This window comes from Dufourea novaeangliae, unplaced genomic scaffold, assembly GCF_001272555.1.
Source record: "Dufourea novaeangliae isolate 0120121106 unplaced genomic scaffold, ASM127255v1 scaffold177, whole genome shotgun sequence".
Classification (NCBI taxonomy): Eukaryota; Metazoa; Arthropoda; class Insecta; order Hymenoptera; family Halictidae; genus Dufourea; species Dufourea novaeangliae.
This window is the reverse complement of record NW_015374070.1, coordinates 1,580,911-1,589,223: the sequence shown is the minus strand read 5'-3', so window position 1 is coordinate 1,589,223 and position 8,313 is coordinate 1,580,911. Positions and strand designations below refer to the sequence as shown.

At 38.0% G+C, this 8,313-nt stretch overlaps 1 non-coding gene across 1 annotated transcript; it reads left to right on the top strand.

The window, feature by feature from the left end:
- The first annotated feature begins 7,937 nt into the window (after window positions 1-7,937).
- On the top strand, window positions 7,938-8,011 carry Trnan-guu. The gene has a single exon. It is a non-coding gene; the product is annotated as a tRNA-Asn (tRNA).
- Window positions 8,012-8,313: the final 302 nt, after the last annotated feature.

The following is an 8,313-nucleotide window of genomic DNA, read 5'->3' as shown; positions in this document are numbered from 1 at the left end:
TTCATAAAGGAACGCGCGTGATGTTTCGATGACGTTCAGATCGTGTTTGACGACAAGCAAATGAGTAATTTATTGCGCCCGGCTATCAAAGTTCCCTACCCCGTCTGGGTTTTTTTATTTCTGTTCTATCTCTCCGTGGTATCGAGCACACGGGAGTATCCACGGCTACCGGCTTAGACCTCTATCTACGGTCTCGAAACAGCTTTTGCAGGTTTAGGAGCGTGGTCGTGTCACGTTTCCCACGGCAGACGGTGTAGCGGGAGTTGCATACATACGCACATGCAAGAAACTCACCGCCATAAAATGTTCTTCACGCATTTCGCAGTTCCCTCTTAGGCGGGGAACGACGAAAGGGAGCTCTAGCCGTGTGTTCGTGATTTTTCTGTCGAGCCGTAGTGAGGAAACAAAATTATACAGGGTGTCCCAAAATAGCTTAGACTCCCGGAAATAAGGGATTCCTGGGATGATTTGAAACAACATTTTCGTTAGCAAAAATGTTATCCGAGGCTTTCTTAACGAGATATTAACGAAAAACCTCGACCAATCAGAGCACGAGTCTGCTGGCCGAGTTTCCGCTTTATCCCCACTTTACCACCAATTACAACCAATGTAAATGTATGAAACACAATAGAACAGAAACTTTTATCAGGATTAATAATGTTGTTACTTGATTTTTAACAGCAGCAATTTTGTTTGTATTATAGGATTGATATATTATACTACGTATACACGTACATTGTCCTATTTTAATAAATGAATGGAAGTGTGCCCAGGACAACTATTCCATTTGTTCGCCATCGTTCGATAGGTGCAAAATTTCCACTGGAAATGCACCTTAACGCAAGGCGTGTTGTACGGTAGCCAAGGTTCCAATGAGCGAATTCAGTTGTAGAATGATGTAGCTCTTGGAAATCAGTTCACTAGCACGGCTGTAGAAAGGTACACACGAGTCGTCGTGTCCACGATTGTTAGCTTTACCTTAACCAGTTACTCGGTACATGACAGAGGATATCAAGGTTGCACATGAGTGGCGTCGTTTCCATGTGTTTTACAAGATGCATTTCATGTTTCCCTGTTTCCAAAGGATATTTCTCATACGTTAAATTCGCAGGCCATTCAATGACTTCACGTAAAACTTAATGGTAATTGTTTAGTAATCGTAGACAGGAATTTTACCGCGATAACTATCAAGGGGAGTAGATGTTTCAGGAATTGTCGATTCGACTCTGAATTGGTTGAAGATTAAAAAGATTGAGTCCGAATGAGATAGAAAGAAGGTAGAGATAACTTTGTCATTACTAAGGAGGAAAAACTGCGACCACTAAATGAGGCAATACTATGATTTAGAGTAAATGTTTGATAGAATATAGAAAGTACAAAGAATCGCATAAAATTTCTGACAATCTTCCAAAATAATGTTGCAGGATGGAATTCATATTTCACCTACGATAAGCAGTTTTCGAAGATTTAGAATTGAACCAACTGTGCTGTTCGTCGAAACAGTATTTTCGGAACAAATTGCCTTCTATAGAAATTTAATTTTACGTAGATTGTTATAATAGATATCTTTACATCTCTTACAAGGAGGGTTAAAGAGTTTGGGTTGCAGAAAGGATAATATCTGTGATATTTCCTTCTTGCAAATCGAAGAGACTGCATGAGGTATCATCGCAATTTATTCGCTAATTTATATTGTCGTGCTTGTACTATAATGTTAAAAATAAGATTAACTATGAAAGATTCCAAGCCATAAACAGATAGAATGAAGATAAAAATTTATTAATATTTTTAAATTTAGGGGTACAAAAGCTCAGAATATTTCATTAGCTATTGAAAGATCCATTTGTATTAAGAGTAATGGCAAAGAAGTAATAGATGATTATTGGTTATTGATTGAACACATGCAAATTACATTTTCAATGCATTTAATACATCATAAATGTTCCACCGTATATTTAAAACCACCGTACATATACTGATATTTCACCTGCAAGTCTAATGGCTTAATCTCATATATTGAAACGAGCATAAAAATCTCGGGTGCATTGTGAACGAAGTATGAATTATATTTTATTGGTCGTTAGAGGCCACCGACCGAGCCCGTCGCGGCTTATACGACTTCTCGTCAGATTCAATAATGAACTTGTACAATATGTGCCAACCTGCCAGGTTTTCATGCATATCGGACGTTCAATTAACTCCGCAGAAAATTATGCGACATTTCGTGTTATTCATAATACTGTTATTGGATTCGAAGTATTTTATATCTGTAATAACATAAAGAATGGTTCTTCAGTGAATTAAATGTTGTACCCAATTAAAGATTGCTGCAACGAGTATTTCGATCTTACATGAAATGAAATTGTTTCGATTATCAACTTATCGTTACTTACTCATTAGAATAAGACCATCTGTGGCTTACAAGGTGAATAATGCTAATATACAAAAATGTTTATATCTCAGAAACGGTTGACCTTTTCACTTATGTTTACTAAGGCTTTCTTACTCAGTACAGTGTGTTCTATGTACCATATATATATGGTGACGATGCTATTATAATTACATAGTCTACTCGATGATTCGATGCAAGCCTAGAACCATCCGCAGCATCGAGTTCATATATCTGGATCCCAGAGCCAAAGTGTATTAAGTCACACTTATCAAACTTTAGAGGAGAGCAAATCAAAGGTGCAAAAATCTTGTCACTTTGGAATCGTTCTATAAGGCTTCAACGAGAAACAATCGCTACCTTCGAACTGTTGAATGAATTTAAGAAAAGTCTCGATACGTAGAAGTGGTGAACATTGCATTAAATCCCTTATATGATGGCCTGTACATTATTTGGCTCAGACCAAGATACAAACTCAATCTCATTTTTACATTATTATATTAAAAATTAAACTTGACTTTGAACGAAATAATTTTTACCATCGAAAAGAGTGAAAAATTTGATACAAGAAACATATAAAATAACATTTTTTTTTAAAAAGAGAACCTAATACATTCTGTCTCCCCAGATATTAAATGCTATTTATACATTCGTTATTTTTCCAAGACATACAGAAATATCTCCTATGTTACAAATATACAAATGATCATCAAGATTTACGATCCCTTGTCGCAGATAATGTACTAGGTGGCTAGTCGACACATGATTCGTCGAAAACGAGTGTGTCCCCCGGGCCCGATTAACGGGCGGCCATTTTAATAATGGTTTTTCGTGGCGCAGTTTAGGCTTATTTCCCAATTGATGCACTTGACGGGACGTCGCGTATGCAGTTAAATCAGCCAATCTATAGCGCCACTCGGCCCGTTTTTAACAAGATATTTCCGTATTGTCGCGTTAACGCACGCACACACATACACGCGCACGCATATACACGTGACGCGAAAAACGTCTCGACCCGCCCCTGTCCAGTCATGTCAGCGCTAAATGAACCATCAGGGCCGCCATAAATCCTCGGACTATCAGATGAGTAGCCACGGACTTGGCTGTCCCGGATATAACGAGGGACCACCGCCCAGCGTAATGGAAGCACTCTGTGTCGACGCTCGAAAGATACCTCCGAGATTGGACCCACGGTCCCCCCTCCCCCTGGTCGAGACCGGACGAACTGACTCCACCTGATGCTGGCCAACGTTACGTGGATCCCTCTTCTAACAGACGATTTCTCTAATTCCAGGTGTAAAATTACGTGGATCCCTTTGACCAGTAGTTTCTCTCATTGAAAAGCTCGCGACTTCCCTCGTCGGACGTCGACGAGTGCAAACGGTTGGAAAGATTTGAGGATTCTGCGATAGATACTTGTAATTGTTTGTAAGTTTGGAGCTACGGGTTCTGAGGAGTGGTTATACAAGCTGTGGGAAATGTTTAGAATTAGAGAGCCACCTCCAATTTCGATAATTTTTCAATATATTGTCAAGGTCATCAGTCTGCCCAGATATCATATGACGCTTTCAAGACGCCCATTTTACGGTCTAAGGCGCCTTTAAAACGGCTTCAAGGCGTCATTCGCGTCATGTGCTACCTGGGAAGTAGTATTGTGAAGGTTTTAGTTGGGGATTGCCGTTTGTAAGAAAGTTATTATCAAACAAAATTGTCTCGAACCCATTCTGAATAACTTTTTTTCTGAACCGTCTCTACAAAACTCTAAGGCATTAACTGATCGGAATTGGTTAGAGATAATTTTTTTGATAATAACTTTCTTACAAACGGCAATCCACAACTAAAACCTTCACAATACTATGTGCTTCCCAGATAGCACATGACGCTCATTTTACGGTCTAAGGCGCCTTTAAAACGGCTTCAAGGCGTCATTCGCGTCATGTGCTATCTGGGAAGTGGTACTGTGAAGGTTTTAGTTGGGGATTGCCGTTAGTAAGAAAGTTATTATCAAACAAAATTGTCTCTGACCAACTCCGATCAGTTAATGCCTTAGAGTTTTGTAGAGAGAGTTCAGAAAAAAAGTTATTCAGAATGGGTTAGAGACAGTTCAAGGAGAAAAGGAAGAAGTCATTCAGCGTTATTTAGAGACAGTTCAAGTGAAAGGTATTATTATTTTGTTAATAACTTTTTAATAAACAGTTGATAACTGAAACTTCCTGAAGGTCGCTCAGAAGGGTGACCTTGACAACATGAATCAAGGTCAAAGTCATCAATCAGCTTACTTATCAATACTACTAGAGTATAATACTAAAATTTTGTTTCATAGTAACTTGTTTAGAAGTCATTTTTCTAGTCGTTGCCCCTTTCTGGATAGTTATCCCTAGTTAAAGCACCTTATCGATAACGTCATTGCGCCGATACTTTAACAACTAAAGTTGGATGTTTTCCATGGACGATATTCATTTGAGAAAATTTTACATCATCTATGTTAGAAAACAGCAGTCCATTTGACGTCATATATTAATTCCCAAGGTGTTTCAAGCGATAAAAGACTCCGTCTGTAGGATCTAAAGACGCTGCTATCGTAGTGGATGAGTTATTTTGGTTAACCGAAAAAATTTCATGATTTTGAAATAATTTCGATTTCAACACCCCACGGATTAACAATTCCGAACGAACGATAAGTCGGCATCTCCGGTGAAAATCTGTCTAAGAGGCTCGTCGGGGGCCAAGGTCGGGGATAAAGGCGGGGAACATTGTTAATTACAGGGCCCGTGTGCAGGTATCGATGTGGCCTGCCGTTGGAGTAACTCGAGCGAGTGGCCAGCAGTAAAGATGGCATCGTGCACACTAACGAGTAACAAGTGGCGTGACGTTTCAGTTAGGGCTTTAGTTTGCGATGTGCCCGCGCGAGACTGAGAGAAGAAGATATCGGTATGCCACGACCGGGCTGCTTATCGCCTCACCTTCGGGGGCTAATTAACGCTGAGATTCATTATCGACACCTCGTTGCTACGCCAGCCACTGTCTTAATTTAACGTTCAACATTTTCCGTCATTTCGGGGCCAGATATTTCTTGGTAGGACCCATGCATAGGCTTTCGTAACAGTCTGTATTTCATTCTTCTATAAAATGATGAAATGCATGAAAGTGAAATCTGACATAATACTGAAGTGAATAAAATTGAAATCTGCTTTTAAGGTATGCTACATATACACACATATGGAATAATGTTCGTGTAACGATCTGATGAATCAGAATCATCTAGTCCATTATGCAAAACAGAAATTTGTTCAGGACGCGAGTAACAAATGGTCGTCAGTCGGAGCCATCATTTGTAAGGCACAGCTTACTTTGCATGTATGCATCTGCGGCCCGCATTAAGTTAGTTACGCTTAAATGCAAATTGACGTGTTAATCGATCTGTTCCGAGTTTGGAACTCTGTGTATAATGAATCTCCGCGCGAGATCGAGCGTGACGAAAAACCGTGTCATCGTCCTTTTGTGTTAAATATCTACGGGCATTTTTATTTTACGTTAATGCAAATCGATTTTTATAAATCTGTACTCTTTACTTAAATCTCATTGCAGAAAATCGTCTCGTACTTTGCGTTAGAACTTCGATTAAAATGCTTCCGAGCTAATGTAGAAATAGCACTTATTTCGTAAGATATTGATCCTCTTTACTATAAGTTATAGAAAATGTGTTCTCTTGAAGAGATACACTGTTTGCAATTATTGTAACAAACGTAGTCCTTCAAGATGACGCAGACAATGGCGGTCAAAGCCATTGAAATACTTAAACCTATAATGTAGGTGTCAAATATAATTTTTCATATTTTTATCTTAATTTGGAAAAGAGAACATAATCAAAAGACGCAAAACCACGTGTATATCTAGATACTGCAATTAATGAAATTGTATGATAGTTTTTTAAAACAAAATAAGTACCCATTTTGAAAATTCATGAAGTCACAAGGTTTCGACAATCTCTCTCTTCGTCGTCTTGAAAAAAGGAGCGTCACAAATGTTCATGAGTCTAAGTAATCATAATCACTGTATTTCCCCAAAATATAATTATTTTCGATTTTTGATAATCAAGGTCATTAATATCTTACAAGAAAAATCACTGTTTCACAGTTCCGAAAGTTTTGGGATAAACCGTGTACGCCACGTGACTCGTTGAAGCAGAATTTCGACGAAAGTTCAACCGGTTCCCTTACACCGTCGACGTTATTACATTATCGACAAAATGATGGGAACCCCCAGAGCATCCACTCAAGATTCTATGGCATAACAGTACCAGAAGGTAGGTGTTCACTTGAGATCGATGCTGAATTTTTGCCCCGGGCTCATCGGCGAACTCGTCACAGTAGATTTGACTCGCTCGTGACCGACACTCGAGCCGGCAGTAGCTTTCAATTCTCATCCTTATTTGTGCTCGAAAATCGAAACGTCCTCTTACGATTGCTCGGATCGAATTTGAAACAGATTGCGACTGACGAATGATGAACTGGATGAACGAGATTATAACCTTTTGAGGGACAGGATCGTATCGTCCATCAGGCAAAGTAGGAACAGCGCTCGAGGCGTATGAACTGTTTAGGTCCACCCGGAGTAGCTGCATTATTTATTTTCTAAAAAAAGAAAATAAATAATACGAATTTGGGAAAAGTATTGGTTGCCTCGATCTCAATCGATTTATTTATGAAAATGAATTTAAAGGAGAAGTCTGTGTGTCGTTAATTTTATTGACAGTAAACGTTTCATGTTGTTTTATGTAATGAATTGTAAACGTAGATGCTAATGAAGCATTATTTTGAGAATCGCATTGCTGAAGTACTGTACCTTGTGTAATAAATATTGATATTAACATAGGTATTTTAACACTGGTTCCTAAACTCATATACATTATTACAATGTTATAACAGTGTATTTTCTGAGATTCGTCGCAACATTCATTAGAACACTGAAGCGAAACAGTTCGTCAATTTATCAATTTGCATATTTTCAACAAGCTGTCCCGTTTATCAATGTGGTAGAAATAGCAAAAATATCCCAACATACAGAACAGTTCAGTTATTATTTCAATAAATTTCTTGCTCGTGAAATTTAGAGTAGAGATTTCATGCATTTATTAACCAGTTTAATAAAGTCTATTGTGATTTTCATTTTCCATAAAGGCCGATAGAATTCTTGGCAGAGTGGGCAAATTGCGATGTGAGTCCTATTTTTGAAAAGTAATCCAGAAAGTATAAAAATATCTATAAGCCTAATAATTATAATGCAACCTAGGTATGCTCCAAAAAAGGAATTAACGCCTTAAATATACTTTCCGTTTAACAGAAATGAAAGTACAGTTGCATACACTTACTTGCATCCTCATGCAGGAATACAACTCATGAACATTGAAACGTGTAATTATCAAAAAGAGTAATATATTGTACATCAGTATATTGTGTTACGGTGATAAATATTGTATATAGTAAGAAACAACGTAAAGTTTGCAAAGTGCTCCTTATTATAGAAATTTTAAAGTCACTAAACCACAGCCTCCGTGGCGCAATCGGCTAGCGCGTTCGGCTGTTAACCGAAAGGTTGGTGGTTCGAGCCCACCCGGGGGCGTTTATTTTTTAGCGTTCCAATTTTGTTACTCATTATATATAATAAATATACAAAGAAAGGAAAATCCTTATGTACGAAGGTATCGTACATATACAGTATTTTACACGTTTTCTTCAATGAAACAGATTACATAATTTATATTAAATTCTAATTCAGCAGTGAAATAGAATGGAAACGTTCGTTGACTTTCGTTGAATCGATGTAGTGCAGTAATAATTGTCCAATATTGGTGGTTTCAGTAACATTTACCTTTTATATATAAAAAATAGATAAAAATATCTGTGTCGCCATCTACAGAGAAA